The 19,649-nt window shown below is 41.9% G+C and overlaps 1 long non-coding RNA gene across 4 annotated transcripts in view; it reads left to right on the forward strand.

Annotated features, from left to right (window-relative positions):
• Positions 1-19,649, forward strand: part of LOC107322899 — a 291,000-nt gene that overhangs the window by 23,289 nt on the left and 248,062 nt on the right. For all 4 annotated transcript variants that reach the window (XR_004309411.1, XR_004309413.1, XR_004309412.1 and 1 more), the window contains exons 2-3: positions 6,381-6,611; positions 7,320-7,390. This is a non-coding gene — a long non-coding RNA (uncharacterized LOC107322899). The remainder of the gene's footprint in view (positions 1-6,380; positions 6,612-7,319; positions 7,391-19,649) is intronic.

The following is a 19,649-nucleotide window of genomic DNA, read 5'->3' on the forward strand; positions in this document are numbered from 1 at the left end:
GACTATTGAAACAAACCCTGATCTCTTTTACACTTGCAGCTTGCTTTGTTATGTTTAACAAAACAACAGGGAATTTCAGATTTCACCCATCAGATTGGACTCTTTACAGACCTTCAATATAAGATTCAAGATTTTCCATGGCAGAAGGTTTTGATTTTGTTTGGAATGTTTGCAGCTTCTTAAATTTTACCCATTGCTGCAAGCGTAGAGATTCAAGTGGGTGCCCAAACTCGGGCTGAAATCACCTGGAGTAATTGATACTTCTGCAGGCTGTGTTGGTGTACGTACATGGCAGCTAACTTCTGTTAATACACTTGGCGTGACAAATTAAGAACAAGTTTCCATGCTGAGTTTTATGCTGTTCTGTGTTCTGTGTACCCTGCAGCTGTTTGGAGCTCATCTGTGCGCCAAGAGGTGGCTTCCATTTTAAGAACTATAGAGCCTTAGCTTACTTCTGATATCTACGAATGAATGGAAGTGGATATTTTCTTTGCCTTAGCAAGACTCAATAAGGAGGAGAAGCAGAGTGTGTGCAGCTGGCAGGGCCCTGTGCTGGAGGTGCAGAGAAACCCGACCCACGTGGCAGCCCCAGGAAATTCCACGGCGGGGTTGGAAGCTGGTACCCAGGAACTCTGGGTTGGGAAATGAATTTCAGATGGCTCTGAAATTTGCCTCCTAGATAAATAGTCTGTGTATTCCAAAATGAGTGTGTAATTTAAAACAGTGTGGGGCATTCGGAGAATTAGAAGCCAAAAAATGTTGGGAGTGGGGTGGGGAGTGAAGAGAGAAAGAGACTGAAAAAAAAAAGGTAATTTGAAACTGTGATTTAATGAAGAAAATCCAAAACCGGAGTGTTGACAGGAAAATTCAGTCAGTTATCAAGTCCAAGGGTGTCAATGAAATAATTAAAAGCACACAGCTTGAAACTGCTCTGGCCGCTGTGATAGACGTGGGGTTGCCCTATGTAGTCTGTGGTCCTTTTATAGAATAACATCAATATTAGGGTTTGGGCTGAGCCAGAACTCACAGGAACTCTGTGTTGGCCCTTCCTTTATTATTTTAGCCAGAGCAATTCATTAGCGAGGCCTGCCTTTGCTAATGACCTGGGAAGGAAAGCTATGTTTAGTTTAGTGCTGATGCCTAATCAGAACAGAGATGCCCTGAAGAAGGAGATGAGCACATGTAGGAAGTCACAGCAGTTTCAGTAATATTCGTTTCTAATCTAACTACAAATTCTAAGAAACTAAAACTATATTCCAGCTCATAGTCATTAAAAGAATGAGTGGAAGCATCTGGAGACCTTTGCTTTTCCTGAGGAAAGCAGGATGCGTAGCTTTAAGTTCTGCTCTAACTGGTGTCACCCCCTGAGTTTGGAACTTTTATCAATTTCTGACAATGAACTTCTGGTCTGTTCTGTATTGATCATCTTCCACGAGTCAATAACAGCTGGAGTGGAAGGTTGAAACTGGATGTGCATTGTGGTCCTTTTCAACCCAGGCCATTCTGTGTGCTGCTTCAGCGTTCAGCAGTGAGTTAGGAAGCTGGCTGCTCCTCTGGTTTGATCCTGTATTCTAGAAAACCCACTCTGGTGGTGGTCAGGACAGTTTCAGGGTGCTGGTTTGCATCAGCTGCTGGTGATGGGGAGCTGGGTGTGCTGGGTGTGTGGGTCTGTCCTGGTCCTCCTATGTGAGCAGTGGGACTGAGGGCAGAAATCCCCATGTGCTGCTTATGGAACTACATGGCTACAAGTACAGCCAGGTTTTATGATGTATATTTTATAGCACAATATTTATCATATTGTTATAGATTACAGAACGCGTCCTATTATATATAATAGCACATATATAATGCATTGTTTGTTTGCATGTCTATAGATGTCTATAAAAATGTGGCATACATCTTCATATAGATGTGCGGCTGCATGCATGCATATTCATCGATCTGCACATTACTATCCAAAGAGCCTTATGGTGGAGTGGGGTTGAGCCGAGGTTAGATTTCAGATAATCTGTGAAAGGAGTTAATTAATTGTGAATCGTTTCTCCTGGAAGTCCACGGTGGAGAGCCCTGTGGTAACAAACGGCACCCAAGCAAATCAATGTTTCATTAGCATGTCTATGGGAGATGTCTGTTCTGCTTTGCACATAAAATGAAGCAGGAGCTTTCATCTCCCTGCCCTCTGCCTTTGAGAGGCAGTAAGTGGCTTTGTTCATTAAACTCCAAACTTTCAGAGGTGTACATCCATCCCCCTGCGCTTTTTACTTGGCTCTAATGCTCTCAATCAGTTGAAAAGGAGGCAACCTCCATTACTGAGGTCCTGCCAGGTAGATGTTTATTTTCACGATGCATTCATTAAAGCGTGCTGTAATTATTTTTGGTGTAAATGAGGGGGAAACATTGCTGCAAGGAAGGACTGCAGTGTACTGTCCGTATTGGTGTATGCAGTTTGTGCACGTGAATTTCTGCATGAAGGTCTTTGCTGAAAAGTGCCCAATTGCACTTCGGGCTTTGCAGCATCAAGAGACCACCGAAGGCACAGCTATGTAGTTATTTAGCTATGCAGTTATTTAGCTATGCAGTTATTTAGCTATGTAGTTATGTAGCTATTTAGTTATGCATGAAGCCTGAATTTTGGTAGTGCAGCTTTCCAAGCCTAGCTGTGATAATTGAGAGGAGATTACAGCAGTGTTTGCACCGGTCAGGGACTGGGCTGAGGACAACGGGCATGAAATGTGTCAAGTGTGTTCCTGACATAACAAGTTGCTGCAGGATCCGGCAGGGGGATGCTGTGTTTCTACCTTGCACCAGGTTTGTTCTGAAGCTTTTCCAAACGTAACTGGTAATGCAGTTACAAATACTTGTCCTACAACTTCCCCAGCTGATAGTTTTGTAGCAGCCTGACTCTGCCTCCTGACTGTGGGGGATGATGAAGCCATAGGTATCAATAGCATCGTTAACAAAATGTATACCAGCATATGCTTTGTTTAAAAACATACAGCCTGTAGTACTAGAATTCGGCTAAATCCACCATTGCTTAAGTAAACAGGACGTGATTCTGGGTTGCTTGCTGTAATTCCTACCAGCTATGTTATATAAGAAACGTTTCTTCCCTGTTCTGTTGTTTCCCCCTTTGCCCCCCCCAATAATTGTTATGTGCTTCAGCTCATTAATCAGTAATCATCCTGGGTCCACTAGCCAGATATTGATAATGTATGCACTGTTGCCACTTGTCATGACTTCAAATTTTGCATTACCTGTATATGTTCTTTAAACCCCAGTTTCTTTATTTGTGTTATTAATGAGCTTTTTTAGCTGTATCTTAAATTCCTGGCCCACAGGCTCTGAAATGTAGAAATGGAACTCTAAAGTACCATGGAAGGTTTAAAATATAGCAGGCAAAGAGAGGGAGTCCCAAATATCGTGGCTTTTAAGGTATAGCTCTATTATTTTTGAATCCATTGCTGTGGCGATATTTTTCTTCTATCTTGAACAAATATCACATATCTGGTTTCGTATCTTGAATGCACCTTCTTTGTGTGACACAAGCTCACTGTGGTTAAGATGATGAGTATGAAGGAAAGCTAAAACAGCATTTCCCCCACCTCTAACCCTCCCCACCCTTTCCCATATTCTTCTTTTGTGTAGCAAACAAAAATCCCATCTCTGGCCACTCGTTTGGCCAACACGCAGGCTTTTTGTAGTGAGTTTTCTGCATCAGGCCTTGCATGTTTCCCAGAGCAATTGCAGAAGAGCTTTATGCTTCAGGATGCTCCTGAAGGAGCCTTGCCATGCTAGGTTTCTTTTTGGGTTCTCGCACTTGGGCCCAGTTAAGCCTTAGGAGCAGCAGGGGAAGATGTTTCTCGCAGATGTGGTGGCACATTTGAGAGCAGCAGGTTGGAATGGCTTGGCACTGGTTCACTAAGAATGAGGGACCTCTGATCAGTTTATGTTAAGATGTTGGGTGTGGTTTGACATTTGTGTAGCAGCAAAGCTGGAAATTGACCTGTTATTGTGGTCACAGAATCATGGAATCATTAGGGTTAGAAAAGACCACAAAGATCATCTAGTCCAACCATCAACCCACCTCCGCCATGTTCACAGATAGGAATTTCCACTATGGAATTCAATCCCTTGCACCACAGCTCTTAGGACTTATAAAAATGTCCCCATTTTTCCTGTGTATATTAGCCAATAACGTTACATTCTTCTGTAGCATCCTCTTGTTCTGCTCGTAGAGCACATGTGGTAGGAAACTGTGGACAATATCCTCAATAAATCTGGCTAAATAGGTTTAAATTGAGTAATTTAAATAGGTTTAAATTGAGTAGTAGGGATCTCCATTTAACTGGTGTGATATTTACATGCAGTTATTTCACAGCCTGGTTTCTAGTTTGCTTTTTTTCACTGACTTTCCATCAGTGTAGCCACCATGTTGGGTAGCAATTCCTGATCCTGTGTGAATGCCTTGTTTGGACTTCTCAACAAGGGGCTGCACCTGAGGCTGTTTGTGATCCCGGAGCAATTCTTCCAGAGGAGTTTTCAGGCTGGGGAATAATGATTTTCTTTCCATCCCAACAGGCGCTGGGGGGCTGATGATTAAGATAGAGAACTGAAGATCTTTGACATGGTTGCTCATCAGAATCTCAGTGATGGATTCTACTTTGCCTAACCCCAAAAAAGGCACGTGCTTATCAACTGCAGTGGTGCCTCAGTGTGATTGTAACTGTGTAAGTTCAGAAACAAGTATATAATTAGCTATGATTAAATTACTATATGTGTACATGTGTAATTAACAAAGCAGATATTTCTGTGTTTGTGACTCTGCTTATTTGTTCATGAAAACTCCCCAACATTTTCATCAGCATATTCAGGTTAATTAAAATTAATTCTGTTTGTATCGACTGCCTTTTCAGTTATGTGAAGTTTGTGTGTGGTTAGGGCCTTCTTCCCTATAAAATCCATAAAGTTTGCTTCAGAGCTGGGGGAAAGAGGAATCAGAATTGCAGGCTGTTTGAAATTTAAATCAGAGCAGTGCTGGTCAATAGGATCAAGGTCACAATGCCCTGGAAGACTTTGACTGGGCACTGCCAGGTGCAATCTGGGTGACAAGGGAATGAAAGGGTGAATGGAATTCTAGGAGTTATGTTCTTTTATTTTGGGTTGAATGCTGGAATTCCTGGCTGGAAAATCATGGGGAGCCATGAGGTAACTTTATACAGGTTTGTTGTGGGGATGATGCTCCACTTGTGTCGAGGGAGAGCACGAGACCACTGTGCTTTGTGAATACCAGGATTCCTGAGACAAGAACTTCTACAAGAGACTAGAACATATGAACCAGTGAATAAACACAAAGCACGATACAGATGTTGTCCTGACGAGTCTGCAGCCTTAATAAATGGGACTGATGCACGGTGTGAGAAGAACATATGCACATGAATGTGAGGTGATCCTCATGATGAACACACTGAGAGGGTGCTGCCTGATGGCAGTTCTTGCAGCTATTGTTACAGACTGTCTGCAGGCTCAGGATTGTGCTTCCATGTGGCGTTACACTTGATTTACGTTCCCTTGGTTTATTCCCCAGGGAGGGAGGTCATAATTCTTTCAAATGTAAATCTGACCATAATTCTGCAACAAGGTTGGACTCTATGGCTAATCATACAGCTACAGGCCTTATATCTCTGCAAAGCTTGTAGCCGTTTCAGTAGAAATGTGCAGATCATCTTCGAGAGAATAAAATAGTGATGTCCTTTATCATCCAGTTCATTTTTCCATAAGCCCCTGTAAAGGTGAACATATTTTGGTTTGTTTATACAACAGTTCTGTCATTTTAAAAGTATATATATATGTATTTTTCCCATTAGAGCTGAATTTTAATCTGCTTCCTTGACAAATGATGCTGATGGGATTTTTCCATTCCTGTCTACTCCCAGTAAGACTGAACTGTGTGCTTCTGTCTGTCTTGGCTCTGATCGTGTTATTGTACTAACATAACATAATGCCATACAATTAGAAATTATATGTTAGCTGTTAGTCATAGCCCAGTGAGTTTACATTAGACAAAAGAAATTAAATGGGAGCTAGAGGAGACCTGGTAAGCGTAGTTTATTGGTTTATTGTTTTTTTTTAAAATATATATATTCAGAAATATCACATTTCTATTGATGAGCATCATTTCTGTCTGTATGGGGGAGACTAACTGTGCTACAGGCAAAAGAATTGCTGGTCATCTCTTCACATTCAAATCATGCATAGTTTGTAAATGCAAAGTTAAAATAGTTTTCCTTTGCCTGGGAATGGATGGGTTGCTTTGAATTTTATGCACTCACTTGTGATTCTCTGTAATACTAAATGATGCCCTGCAAATTGTTTTGTTCCAGGGACTGAGAATTCAGGGTTCATAGAGGCTTCATATGTGGTTGTCTTGAGCAGAGCCTCTCGCCTGGCTCTACTGTGTCAGAGCAGTGACACTGCTGTCCTAGCACCTGTGTACCTGCTGGTGATCATCCGCTGGAACTGCCTTACTGCAGAGGAGCCTGAAGGACCTACTGTATGGAAAGTTTTCATCTGTTTCATTAGAGATGTGCTTGAGCCCTCAAAACACCAACTAGGTATGTTTGCAGTTCTTTAGGTATCTTTCTCAACCCTACTGTTATTTGCTCCTTTTATTTAACCTTTAATACTTGCTTCCAAATTCTCATTTAACCATCCACTCTGGAATGGAAATACTTGTAACCTCCAGAGCCTGGTTGAATTACTCTGTTGTATGAAATCTTTGTCTCCCTCATACATGGATGTCTTCATAGTATGATTGCCTATGGAAGACGGCTTGCAAGATTAGATTTCATTGGTCAGTAAACATATTCATAATGGTTCAAAAATAAAACAAATTGTCCTATCTTTTTGGCTGGGGTTTTCAAAGTTACTGGGAAGCCTTAGATTAGATTCACCCATTGCAACAGCGCACCAAAACTAATTTGGAGACTCTCTGCCCTTATGTTTATCTTGTTTCTTACTTCTGTGATGTTTATGTAATACAACTTTGGATTATTAGCAAGCGCTGACAGATCCTTCTGAGACTGAGAGGGTAAGAATGAGAGAGAAGTTTGGCTTTTTCTATATCTTTTTTTCTTGACATCATTTCCGGAGTTATGTGTATAGATATAGATAGACTATACCAGCCTGGTTTGAAAGTGTTCTTACAAGTCTGTAAAGGACAGGTAAACAGTGAGGCACATGCTTAGAGCAAACCAGAACTATGTATGTTTAAGATGTGCGTATATACTCATACACATTTACCCGTACATTTATCTTTTCAGCCTGTCTTCTGATGAGATGCTTCAGTCCAGTGGAACAAAAGAGGGAGTGCAGAAAATAAATGGACTGAAAGGTGAGACTTGATTTCAGTACATCAGTGGGAATTCAGAGCTAATGAATTGCAGCTCTGCTGTGTGGGATTCAGATGACTGTATTCATGAGGTGAAGGATGAGCTTCAGGACATCTGATGGAAAGGTGTGACCTAGCGGACGGCTTTAGAAGCTGATACTTGAATCCAGTAATGCTTCCAATTTCACTGTCATCATGGAAAGAATATAGAGTGGGGGGAGGTGATCCTCTTGGCCCTACTTGTTCCTGTTAAGCTCTAAAGTTCTATGGTCTTAACATTTATAAACACTTGCTCTCTGAGTCTCAGACTTCTGAGTGTATGACCACAAGTAAGCAAACAGCATCAACAGGACAGTTAAGACCAATTAGCCACAAAGCAGAATCACAGAGCAGCCATTCAGAAACATCAGACACTGCAGTGTCGTTACTAAGATGTACTTTGGGAAACCACTGTCAAGAGTATCAAATGTTACTTGTTCTTGTAATAACTTTAATGGGGTGTTAGATTGCTATTTTTAGGTCTGTAGAGCTTAAATGCCAGCTTAATTTTTTTATAATCTGAAAAAGAAACATAAGATGACACTCAGGAAAAAGAAGGATTAAGTCTAAACTTGGGGTCATTAATAATATTCATTCGCTTGTTATAGAACTGCTCTTAGAAACCCTTTTAAAAGTTGCCATGAAAACTTCCTTTTTTTTTTTCCCCTAAGAATTTAATTAAGATCGGTTTAATTCCGCCACAGAGTTAAGGCCTTTCACAAAATAAGCTTCACAAGATCTACCTATACATAATTTATCTGTCTCTGATGTATTACAAAGGGTCTTGTAAGTGATTTGTTGAAAAATGTATACTTTGATCTTGCTTTGCTGTGTGCTCTGATGAGAAGGCTGTTCTTCTGCCCGTTCGTATTGAAGGGCATCCGACAGCAGCCAAGTAACAGCAGCAACTGTTGTTCAGTGCTGGGTTGTGAGAGAAGAGATGGAATTACCAAGATTTCTGCTATTGACATGTCATTAAGTAGCCAGTAGTTGTTCTAAAACCTTTTCTTTAGCTTCTCATACTGCCTGCAGGCAGGTGGGAAACTCACCATGCCTGTTCACCATTGGATTGTTTGTAGTAGGTGAATTCTGAATGGCTCATTGGGATGAGGGACAGATAGTTTTATAATTCTTCTGCTTCTCTTACATGTCATGTCATTACAGTCATCAGGCTGTTGCTGCCCTGATCTTCCGTCTATTCCCAAGCAGGTGTGAAAGATCAGCAGTCAGTTTGTTTCTTCAGCAGAGGGTGGGGGACACAACCCTGCATTTACTGCTTTAGCTCTTGGAAGTTGTTAATATTGTAAACGCTGAAGCCATTAGTTGGTTTTGTTATAGACTCTGCTGCATGTAACAGAATGCAAAAGGGTTTCCTCTTAGAACAAAAAAGCAATTTTGCTTATGAGGACGTGTGGAGGAAGAACTTTTTCTTTCCAGAAGGTAAGTGGTGTTGCAGAGCCCAATGTAGTCATTATCCCTTAAGGCTGCCACCTGTAAGCACAGACTGAAAACAAAAGAGCCTTTGTCCACACTGTAAAATGCCTCTTGATTGCAGCTTCAGCATTGGTACTTAGGAAGAGAGGATGCTTGCGATGCTGTCAGTTTTTGGGTCATGTAAAATGATTTTACATGGATCTTCTATCAAAAGGTATGGATTTTTCTCAGTCTCAGTATTTTTGTTTGAGAGATAAGGCTACTGTAGAGATGTTTATTCATTTCACCAGCTCTGTAAATGGATGGCGGTGCTGCAAATCAAGATGACAGAAAGGCATGGATGCAGCTTGGAGCTGCAGGGGGTCATGCAGATGGAGAGCTAACGACTCTTTCTAATTGTAGCTTCAGCTTGGTTTTCCATCTTCCCTTACCGCACAGTGCGTGGCTTTGACTTGACTTCAAGCCTGGTCAAAGATTGAGTCCAGGTTTGGTTTCAGCTCTGGGTGAGGGTTCAGGTTTGTTGTTTTCATCCAAAAATATAGTAATGGTTTGTTTTCAGGCCAAAAATTTCCTGTTAAACCTGAACTCCATTTTGACTCCTGACCCGAAGGAAATCCTTTGGGATCTAGCACGTGTTCCTTGCTTTTGTTCTCCACTTGTAAAAATCTTCCTCACTTTTTGCATAGATTTCAGTCTGACAGGGTGTGCTTCTTCTGGCTGGAACGTGCTGAACGTGCAAGAAAAGCTATTCTGGTTGCCTTGTTTTACTCAATAATCAGGACGTTTCACTGTCTCTCTTTGTGGCATTCATTTGTAAGTTATTCAACTACCTCTAGCATAAGGAGCCTTCTGAATAGGATCATTTGCATTCCCGTTTATATTATGTGTAAATGCGTGGCTTCTGTAGTTTGGTTGGTGAGATGCTGAAAACGTCAAGGCTGTTAGACTCTGCAGTGTGCCCGCTAGGATTTCAACACCCGATTTGCCTAACGATATGTCTGCAGTGGGGAGCACCTGCCAACCGACTTGCTTGCCTTCATCCCGAATGCCTCATTCTCTGACCCAAAACGCTCTCTGGGTCTCGGAAAAGCACACGGCACATTGGCTTCTGCTTTACCAGCCTTGTGTTCAGAACGCTGAACCGAGATCCCCTTGCAGGCAAAGAAAAGCAGAAGCAAAACAACCCCTTCCCACACTTTGACGCTGAATGAAAGTCTGCTGTGGATGTGCTTTTAAGAGAAGGTATGAAAACAAGCTCCGGAGCCGAGTGCTAAAAGGGCTTTATGCCTTAAGTGGCAAATGCCACTCTGACAAAGGATTAGTCAAACTTTGAAGGTCGAAGTGGGGTTCGGAAGCTCTGTCTGAAGCTCCTTTTTCCATCTGAAAAAGGGACCTTCAAAGGCAAATTTCAATACTTGACATGCAGCTTTTTCCCCCCCTGTTTCAGCCTTGCAAACAACGAAACAACCAATGACAACAGAGCAAGGAAAGACAACAAAAGCATGTAAAACAGCTTGCAAGTCTCTTTCATTCACTGCTGAGCTGCTCCTCAGGGGTGGGGGCTTTCTTCTGTTTTATTATAATTTTATTTCTTTTGCATTTTTTTTTTTCCTTTTCTGGCAGCTAAATACTCTTGTTTTCTGCAGAGAGCAGCTTGAAAACAGGATATCTGATATGGGATTCTGCAAATACATGAACTGAGAGTCAGACTTTCACAAGTGGCCTGTGCTCGACAGGCTGAATATTCTCCTCTATGCAGCTGCCACATAGAAACTACCCAGCCAGCCGGGTGTAGTTTCTCTTTGCGTAATAAGAGCACTATAAGGATCCAGGAACGGGTGAAGTGGAATTGCCAGATTATTTAGAAATCTTTTCTGGCACTGGTCTCTGTGCAGGTTGAATATTTCTAGACACGCAGCCAATGCTGCTCTGCTGCTGGCCAAGAACATGTCAGATTTCACTAGGTAAGCAAGGCAGGGTATGGTCAGTACTTGGTTGGGAGACCTCCAAGGAAAACTCAGGTGCTGTAGGATGTGGTAATTACTAATTCAGTAAATAGACTCTCAGTCAGTGCAGCATGTGTGTCCTATCTAGAAGGATATTGGAGTGGTGCTAGTAAAAAGCACGAGGTGGATGTTGGCAGGATGCATTATGACCCCATTAAACATTTTGGGATTATATGTTCTGTATCATAATGACATGAAGACCTTTTATAATTTGTTACCCACCATGACCCCCAAAAAGGATTCCTCCATAGGTAGAGGTTATGCAGACCAATGTGTTCTCCTTGCCTATGAGGGTCTGAAGTACAAGTTACCTCTCAGGTGTTCTTCCTTGTCCAAATAAATCTGGCCATAGTGAGGGCTGCTGTGGCACAGGTCTTCATTTCTTTCTTAATTTGATTTTTATCTTGAGTCAATAATTAGATTATGGGACTGGAGAAATTCTTAACACTTTCAACTGAAGTTTGACCTATAAAGTTTGAAATCATCAGCTTTGCGTAGGTATGGGGGTGTAGACACAGGCAAAGTGATTTTGAAATTAATGTCTTCTGAAATATACTGAGGGAGATCAATATTTCTGCTTCATTTTAATCCATTTTTTGGCATTTTCTTATGATCTTAGTAGTGCATATTGGCAAAGGCAGCAACAAGAAAGTTCCCTAACAGCCGGTCTTTGCTTGGTGAAGTGTTTGAAATCACTCTAAATTGAAGTGCTGGCTGAAGTAGCCCCAGTGCTGACAAACCCTGACCATTTTTTGCTGTTAAATGTCTGAAATCTGACCAAAACATGGATGTATATAAGGAGAGAGAAAGTAGTTAAGAAAAACATAAACTTTCAATTTTTCCTGTTGATTTTCCAAACCATATCTCTACAACCTGCTGATGCCAAGTCAGTGTTAATTACCTTGTTTCTGTCTTTTTCTTTCTTTCTTCTTTTGAAGATACTCAGGAAGTTTTGCAAATCAGAGACAGGCTGGTAGGATGTGCGGACGTGAATGTTTGGCCGTGACCATTTACCTGTTTCAGCCTTGGATTATGTACATCCAAGGCTGTTTGTTTTTATTTTAAACTAAAAATAAATAGAGTACAATTTCAGTGAGTACAAAGGTTCATATGCAGAATAAAGGATAGCAATAAGCTCTTCCTTACTGAAATATATTCATTGCCAAGTAGACTGAGAGGAATTCTGGGCTTCCTCTGTGTACCATGGTCTTCAGTAGAGTCCTTTCTGATAAAGCTGTTGTCTCTGATAATGGCATTAAGGGATTGAGAAGCAAGTGCCGTTTGTATCAGAATGAGATTCTTTCCATCTGTTTGACTGATACACTCTTAAATCATGTAATTTCTTCTGTTTCCCTCCCAATAGTTATCATTTTAGCTGCATGACATTTTAACCTCCGTGACTTCTTGACTTTGGCTTTTCTTACCTCTTTTTGGAGCTACACCCCCCTACCTCCCTCCCCACCTTTACAGGCTTGCATTGGCTTTAAGGTTTATGTCGTGGTGCTTACTCTGTGCTGCCTTGCTTTGCAGCACTTGTGTCTACAAGCAGCTGTTCTTAGATTTAGAAAAAAAAAAAAAGAAAAGTCATGTTTGCAGAGTGGAAAAATCATATTTATGATTTCAGTGATCCCTCTGCAAAACTTCTTTTGAGTGCCTACAGAACAGAAATGTGCCTTGTGTCTGCTTTCCAAAATGAGCCTTTCTGGAGAGCTTTTGGTCTGATACAAAACACTTAAACAGGAGGTGGAAGGAGGCTCCGGCATTTGGGAAGAAACCTGTGGGGTTGGATTTCTGGAACAGCCCATTCTGTCCAGGCTTTGTGGAAGAGAGTGGAAAAGCACACTCAGTCTCTGCTTTGTAATTCAGCACGGCTCTTTGAGATAGATTTGGGGAGTGAACCACTGAAAAATCTGCCAACTCCTTCCCCACCTGTGTATTTAGGCAGTCTCCATCACTGCTCTTTGGTCACTGTTTATTTATCCTAGGGAAACTGATGGGGGAGTTGGACAGGAGAGAGGTGACACATAGAGGTGAGGTTTGAGGAGGGAGGGAAGTGCAGATAAGGGAGGGTTTTAGGAGGAGGATGGGTCTGAATTGCTTGATAGTAGAATAAGCAAACATGCAGGTAGTACTTCCTTCAGTCTCCTTCAACTAACACAAAACCAGGCTGAGCAGCCACGTGAGTGACTGTTCTGGTGACACTCAAATCTGTTTTCACATTTACAAACCACCACTGATTGGAATGAGAAATCTTTGTTCGGAGTTTTTTTTTTTTTTAAGACTTTCTGCCTTTCCTGCCAATATTTTTCTTTTTTGAAAAAATATTCCCTTTCTGCAGTTTGGCTTTTCATTATATATGGTATAGAAATGGCTACAGAAGATGCACTTACCGTTTCTGCTCCACAATAAGATGTTTGAAATGTATATTTTCCTTCCCGTCTTGAACTTCCTCTTCTCTTTTATATAAATATATGTAAGTTTGGCTTCTGGGGATGTTCTGTAGGTGTTGGAGACTTTGTGCTTTGCGTGGCTGATACAAAAAAAGGTATTACAAATGCTAGTGGAATATTCAGGTAAGTAGCTGAAATGAAGTTATGTTTGTAGATAAAAGCCGCTTTTTTTTCTTCCTAGTCCTGCTCACAGAGATGCCTGGCAATAAGGATTTTAACAGCGGAACTGATTTGTGCACTGAAATACCCAGGGAAGTTTAGAGCTCATATATGTTTTATATATTCTACTGGTGGAATGGGCACAGAGCCTCAGTCTCTAAAGCCCTCCATGATATTCTAGCATGCTGCCGCCAAGATGTTTCTGCAGTCTTCCCCTTAGCAATTTGCATGAATAAGATAAATCCCTCATGGCGTAGGTTGCCTTCTCTGCTCAGTTCTTTAGGTGCTTTGTCTGGGTTTTCCATCCCTGTAGTCACTTACAGAATCACAGCAGGATTTTTCTGGGATGGCCTCCAAGACGATCCTTTGAAAGATGAAATGTAGCCACCAACAGGCATCTCTGTTTCTTTGTCCCCTGTCTCTGCCTCCCACCTTGGGCAGAAAGCTGTTTGGCTTTGTGTTTGCACTCACAATAAGGAGGAGGTGTGCTGTCTCTTTTATCAGAAATAAATAGGAAGGTGTGATGGCAAGGACATGGCCTGTGAAAATCCTCTTTTCCTTTTTTTCTGTTGGAGTACGTTCGTGTAACTTCAGACTCTAAAAATGTTTTTTTAATATATACTTATATATTTAATGTATTAAAAAAAATGAGTGCAGGAATCTTTTTCCTGCCTAACACCTGGACCTCCCCAGAGGGATTTCCTGCCAGCTGCAGCCTTTGAGGTTGATCTTGGTTGGTTGGTTTGGTTTTGCTTTGAATCAGAGCCGCACCATTTGGGCACGTATGTCCCAAGTCCCAGGAGCAATTCCTAATGCCTTCCTATCTGTTAAACCATCCCAGTTGATTCCTTTGCTGTCCTGCTGGGGGAATATGCTGGAGGTGGAGAGCCATAAGGGCTGGGAATGCCAGGCATTCCCATCTGGGCTCCCGTGGGACTGCAGGCTGGCCCCAGGCGAAGCTGGGAGCCTCCTTGCAGGCGTCCCTGTCTCTGGCACAGCCCTGTCCTCACATCGCTCCCATCTCCACGCGTGCTGCTGCCTCTGCTGGGAGCGCAACAACAAAGCTCTTAAGAATACCCAGGCAGCCAAAAATAATAGCAATAAAAATAAAGACGTTATTAAAGCCAGATACTAGTGGATCTGAAGTCACAGCGAGTGTAACATGACTCAGTCAAATCCCCAGGACAGTTGGAGACAGAAAGGAAAGGAGAGAGGAAAATCTCTATCTGTTTAAAGTTCTGGGCCCCAAGCTCCTTACAAGTCGGCTTTGATAATTCATCAGACGACCACAAAAAAGAATGCCTCCCCCGCTCCAGATGCAACCGTGTCTTGTCCCAGCCTCTTTTTCCACAGCCTGTGAATCTCGCCACATCAAGGAGGAGAGAAAATGCGTTTAAAAGTTTTCCTTATTTAGGTTGGGTAGGTTTGAAATATCCTCCAAAGGCAAACGTGCATGTGTTACTGAAAGTGTGCGTGCGGGTGTGCACATGGAGAGCTGTACTCGGGAAAAGGGAGAAATTACTGGAAAAAGCAGCATTTGCAGTTCACACCCAATGCAATTAGAGGAAGAGGCAGCTGCAAGCTTCTTTATTGTGGTGTGTCTAAGCTAAGGAGAGGAAAAACCCGCAAGCCTCCACTGAAGAGTGGCCTAATGCCTCTAGGCTGGGATGGGTATGGGACCCTCAGCTGTCGGTTGCTTCACATGTAATTGGGGAATAACTCCTTGTGGATGCATCCATTTGTTGTCGGGACACTTGCTGGTAAAGCAGCTCTGTGTACCACTTTGCAGGAGGAGTGGAAGGGAGGCCTGGGATACAGCACTGCTTGTGATTCTTTGCCATCACAACCAATTTTTCAGGTTTATTGTGGCATTTAAGGATCCAAAGGGTGCCATAAGGAAGTATTTCACAAGTCATGTGGGGAGACTGTGACTAGGGCTGGGACTAATGGACTTGAAGCAAATGGTGGCAAGGGGGCCAGTCAAGAAAAGTTGGATCTGCTTTCAGCGTCACACTGTGTGTGTGTTTTGTTCTTGCATTTTAGCTGAGGCCAACTTCGATGTAAACAGATGGACTTCAAAGTAGTTGGTCTGAATAAAAGCTTACATGATATTCTAATGATTCAAGTCTTTGGGGACTGTAAAACTAGATTGGAGATCTCAGAAGATATTTATGTTTGTTTTTTGGGAGCCAGGCAGAGAGACAAGAAATATATCAAGTTCCAGCTTTTTTGGTAGATACTTTGTTTGGTTTTCAGCACCCTACGACTCCGAGATGCTTTTCCACTTCTTACAAGGGAGTAGCACCTCATTTTTTTTTTAATTTTTTTTTTTCCAAGTGAAATTGTTGCCTTTTTTTTCCCTCCTAATTTCATCAAAATTTGGAACTTTTTAGTCTTCCTGGAGGTCTGATACTTGATTTGTTCTTTCTTTTTTTCTTGTTATCAAACAGAAAGGAATTGCATCTTGCTGATGTTTTTTCTCTTTGACAGGTTTTGTTACTATCATTTTTTACTTCATTTTATCCATTTTGAAAAATAAGGATGTTTGGGAAAGGTCATGTGGCAAAAATGAGACATAAAGAACAGAAACTCAAAGGAGAATTTTGGTGTCTGCAGTGTTTTAAGTGGGCAGAATTTTTCCTTCACCCTGACAGCTCTTTGCCTTATGAAATGTCTGCTTCTGATGTTATTTATTATTATTGTTATTATTTTTAAATGAAAGATTGATGAGAATTTCCATAGACCAGTGATGAGGACAAGAATTTTAACTTGTGGTAGACGCGCAGCTCTGCTCCTAGCTGGGGTCAGGCAGTGCCAGCTTTGCATGGGGCACAGACTTCACTGCTCTTTTGCGAGCCTTAAAAGACTTTTGAGTGATCTTTTGAGGGATGAAAGGATCTCATACTGGATATTTCAGTTTGGGGTATTTCGCATCTTCTGAGTCCTTTAGCTTTGCAGAACACCCATTCCTAATGTGCAGATCCCAACTTATTTCAGGGCCAGCACAGATGGACCAGTTTAAATGTTATCCTGGATTTCAAGAGTAAACCCCAGAGCTGTTATTTGCAACCCTCGTTCTGATAAACAACAAACTTTGTGATTTGCCTGTGCTCTGTTCTCCAAGATGTAAGCTGGGACGTGGTCTGAGGGTTTCCTCTGTTTGTGAATCTAACTCAGCAAAGCTTGACTGCAAGATTCAATAAAGTTTGGGCGCTTTATTTATTAGTGCCTGTTACACAAGTTCCAGACAGGCAGTGTTACTTGACTAATACCACAGACAGTACAACCACAGTCTTTCAAAATGTATTTGATGTCCCTAATAGAGCTTTGCAAGCTCAGTACTGTATACCCAGGCTAAATACAGAAGTTTTAATTTAGAAAGGCTGCTGCTTGCAGTTGTGTCAATATTACTTTGAACAGTGTACAGGCAGAGGCTGGGGAGATGAGAGGGCAATTTTGGACCAAATTCCTGGGAACCAATGTGTCAAAATACAAAATCAAATCTTGTATCAAGGATTGTACACAGAATGGAAAAAGGTCTGAAGAATTTTTGTGTCATACACGAGCTGGCATGGACAAATACCTGTCCCCGTCCAGCTGTTTCATGCCCTCATTGCTGTCACATCTGAACACCTTCTGGTCACTGATGTGATGTAGGTTTGTCTCATACATTTCATTTGCTACTTCCCTGGTGGATCAATATGTTTTGTTCATAGCTGTGTGGTGCCTATACTGGAAAAAGTTGGGCTGTGTTTGTGCAGAAGGCAGAGGCTGCAATGGGCCATGGCTGATTGTGTTTGTTCTCTGGGTGCTGAGGAGGATGAGACTCTGGGTAATATGGATTCAGGTGGCTGTTTACAAGATGAGGTGGTAGTTTTCCTTTTTTCCCCCCCTTTTTAAATGCTTTTAGGCTTCAAATCCAACTAAGTCTTTTATTTCGTTAGATATCTAGGAGTTACATGACCTGTTTCTGTGTAATATGGGTATATATTGATATGCAGCTGCCTTAGGCTACTAAAACTATTCCTGCCTACTTGTTAATTATTGCTGAAAAAATGTGTTGAGTAAAGTAATTGATATATTTCGATAGCACAGCTATGTCCAGTGAGCTCTGGAACTATCAGTCTGGACTTGCAGCTGGTCATTTCTGTGCATGTACATACATTGCCTCCACTTGTGTTGTCTTTTGTGGTAAATTCATACACAGCCTCAGGTGGGGTTCAGACTTGGGCTTCCTATTTGTGAGGTCTCTCACTTTATAAACTGCTTATAGCTGTAGACTTGACGTGGAACTGAGCTTCTACATTTCTAAAATATGGTAATGGATCAGGCAATAATGAATTTCTAGTCCATGTTCTCTGAAAGTTAAACACCTATTTGGAACTGTATCTAAATACAGAGCCATATTTCTGACCTTAGAGCTGTGTTTTGTGCCGAGATCATTCCTTTCCCAAATGTCATTATCGGCTGCAATTTGTTAGGTACAACCAGCAGCTGTACCTAGAGGGGGAATTTCCCAGGATCAGTGACTCTTGGAAGGTGTTTTAGTGTCTTTTGTAGTCACCTGAATTACTGTAAGAGATGTCTGTCTTGTGTGATTTTCTTGAATGAAATTCTGGCTGTCTCCTCTTCCCTGTAACTTGAATGGCAACACAGACTTGAGGTGAAGCCTCACTTCTTCTTTGGTCCTGGTACTTCTAAGGCATTTTCCAAGCACTGAATTTGAGTGTGAGCCCATAACCAAACTTTGTCATGGAGGAAGTGGGACAGATCTGAGGGCAGCAAGGTGGTGTTTGCCCGAACCTCCCAAAGTTTAAGATTTAATTGGAAGGATATTGTTGGATTGTTGCAACATATTGCTTTTCCATATTTCCATATGTGATCCTAGCTTGGGGTCATTTGAGAGCAGTCCAAGTGATGACTTCAGCAAGTATCTTAAATAAATTAGAATCAGGCAGTGACGGAAGAATTCTGGTTGTGGTTGGTCTGTCTTTTGGAAACTAGAGCGTATTAGCGGAAACTGACAACAAATTCAGTATCATGAATCTATTGGGAAAGGAGAAAAACTTCCACATCGCAGCATCTCCCGCCTCAAAGTCAAGGATGTGAAATATCTCAGTTGGCCAACACATCGTGAAGGGCGATTTATTGCATCTGTTTAAAAACAATTCTTTGTTCTCTGGGGGCTTTGTCCTTCACTAGAAGAGCTTCGGACTCAATGATCTAATAGATCTTCCATCTCTAACTTCTGTGGCTTGCCATATGTAGAGATAAATATCTTTCTTTCCGATCAGCGTTGACGGACAGACTTGCAGGCATGGAAACGTTATTGTGTGTGGGACGGGGGGAGGGGAGTGAGGCCATTTGCTGAGTGTTATTGTCTGCAGGGCATAGGATTATTGGAAAATGATAAATAGCTGGGCAGGCAAAGGAAATATGAAAACCCTGTCGCAGAACAGAGTTGCCCAAGATTTCTGTTCATATTGCAGTGACCAAAAGAAATTTACATTGGAAAAACCCTCTTGCCTTCAGGGCTGAATCTTATGAACCTTCAAAGCTATTCCTTAAAAGAAAAGGGGCTGGGAATGAAAGGAGTGGGAGGGTTTGCCATGCTGTTTCTGCGGAGCAGGGGTCACTGCAGAATAACATTCATCATCTTGTTGGTGCCTTTCTGAGAATGGGAACAAGGTGGGAGAGATAAAAGCAAGGTTGAGCTGCAATCTGGCATGTGATGCTTGTTCTCCAGTCCCATGGGATCTGTGAATGGACAAAGTCCAAGCTTTTCTTCTGGATTTCATTCAAGGGTTGTTTAGCTGGCCTGCAGACTGGGTGCCTTTACTGTAATAATTTGTTTTTCTCTTGACTTGCTTGGACTTCAGCCTTCCATACAAATGTATTGGTCATAGGAGTACGTGTAATGAACAGATCTGCTAGTGTAAGTCAGCATGGATCTTTAACACTTGTAGATTGGATCTGAGAACTGATGTGCTGGCCATCCTTTGTGCCTCAAAAAAGTAAGGGCAGAAATAAATCCATCATTGACGCGCAGTTACTTAAATTTGGGGTTGTATTCCATTATAGAAACATCACCAGATGATTCTTGTTTTAGTTTACCTTCCCCTCAGGTCCTGTCCTGTACCAGCTCTGTGACCGGGCAGGACAAGATGTTTGTGG

The sequence above is a fragment of the Coturnix japonica genome, chromosome 20 (genome assembly GCF_001577835.2).
Source record: "Coturnix japonica isolate 7356 chromosome 20, Coturnix japonica 2.1, whole genome shotgun sequence".
In the NCBI taxonomy this organism is placed as follows: Eukaryota; Metazoa; Chordata; class Aves; order Galliformes; family Phasianidae; genus Coturnix; species Coturnix japonica.